General features: G+C 39.0%; 1 protein-coding gene across 1 annotated transcript in view; it reads left to right on the top strand.

The window, feature by feature from the left end:
* Positions 1–520: 520 nt before the first annotated feature.
* Positions 521–1,670, top strand: part of LOC101852956 (sex peptide receptor) — a 110,237-nt gene continuing 109,087 nt past the window's right edge. The window contains exon 1 of the mRNA XM_005107746.3: positions 521–836. The gene's annotated coding sequence lies outside the window, so the exon portion shown is untranslated. The remainder of the gene's footprint in view (positions 837–1,670) is intronic.

The raw sequence follows: 1,670 nt of genomic DNA, 5'->3' as shown, positions 1-1,670 counted from the left end.
CCATACCATACCATACCATACCATACCATACCATACCATACCATACCATACCATACCTTATTACACCGTATCAAACTTACTAAGACACCAGTACAAAACTATACAATCACCACACCCGTAAATGAATGATATGCAGTAAATGCAATATATAAAGACACAACTTTAAGTTCGCAAACAGCACCTTCTGTGCTTTTGGTGAAATAATCAGTTCGCAAAACGCCTCATTTTGTCTCTCATAAATTTTTTAAAAATCAGTTCACAAACACCGATTTCTGTGCTGTTTAATAAAAGAATCAGTTCGTAATTAAATGCCACTTTCTGTCCTTTGCATTAAACAAATCAGTTCGCAAACACCTTATTCTGTCTCTAATAATAAAACAAAGTCTTTTGTAGTAAAAAAAAAAAATTTAAAAAATCAGTTACAGACACCCCCTTCTGTCTTTTGCTACCACCTCTATGGACATTCAGGCCCCCACTTGTCTCCCCTCGCTCTCAGTCTCTACGACTACTGTGGCGAGGCGCAAGCGCGGGCGACAACGGATAGATGTGGCTCGCGTCCCTTCTCTCGTGGGTGCGTGCGTGTGTGTGTGTGCATGCGTGAGTACGTGAGTGAGTGAGTGAGTGAGTGAGTGAGTATCGCACGCGCCGGGCTGCTTGCCGCCAAGTGCTTCGAACGGCTACTAACTACGACATCCGTCCATCAGGTCCACACAGTTTGATCTCTTCAAACTTTCAGGAGGGATATAATTGTTTTCTTTCTTTAGTTTTGGTTTATACTCGAACAAACAGAGTATCACCTACGCTGGCGTTTCGACCTCCTGCACTGCTCGTTTCTTGTGAGTTTTTCACCCCAATTCTACATTATCTTTCATGTGTGAGTTGTTAAATCCTCCCCCTTTCTCTCCCCCCCTCGCCCCCACGTTTTTTACTACTATTTCACCCCAACAAAACCTGTCAATAATAAAGGCACGCAACACCAACATGAAAACATGTTTCTATCAATAAAGAATTACTTTGTCACGGTGGTTGTGGGGGTTTTCTGATTTTATACGTATATGTTTTGGGGTTGTTTTTTTTAAAGAGTGTCGTTGTATATTTGTATTATTGCTCTCGTGGGTTTTGATGATGTTACTCTTACTGTTACTGTTGTTGTTGGTGGTGGTGGTGGTAGTGGGGGTGGTGTTGTTCTTGTTGATGTTCTTGTTGTTGTTGCTAATGTTGTTTTGTTGTTGTTGTGCTGTTGTTGCTGTTTTGTTAATTTTACTTATACGGATGTGAATATCATTGTTTTGTTTGTTAATTTCGGAGACATTTTGACTCTGTAATAGCTTTTTCAAAGTCAACTTTGACAAGCTTCCTTATGTATAATAAATATAATAATATACCTGCAGAACCTATTTCTATATATCTACGGTTAATAAAACAAACGGACTGCCCCCCGCCCCCCTCTTTTGTAAAAATCCCAATATTATTAGTACTTTTTGCAAATATTTTTTTTTTAAAATCATGCACGACATAGGAAGCAATGAGAAAAAAGCTTTCTCATTTTACTGGCAACAATAAGACTTGTCAGTATAGCGGTACTTTATTGTACCCTTGTTCTTGTTCTTCTTCTTGTTCTTCTTCTTCTTCTTCTTCTTCTTCTTCTTCTTCTTCTTCTTCTTCTTCTT

The sequence above is a fragment of the Aplysia californica genome, unplaced genomic scaffold (genome assembly GCF_000002075.1).
Source record: "Aplysia californica isolate F4 #8 unplaced genomic scaffold, AplCal3.0 scaffold00627, whole genome shotgun sequence".
Lineage (NCBI taxonomy): Eukaryota > Metazoa > Mollusca > Gastropoda > Aplysiida > Aplysiidae > Aplysia > Aplysia californica.
This window is presented reverse-complemented; position numbering and strand designations above follow the sequence as displayed.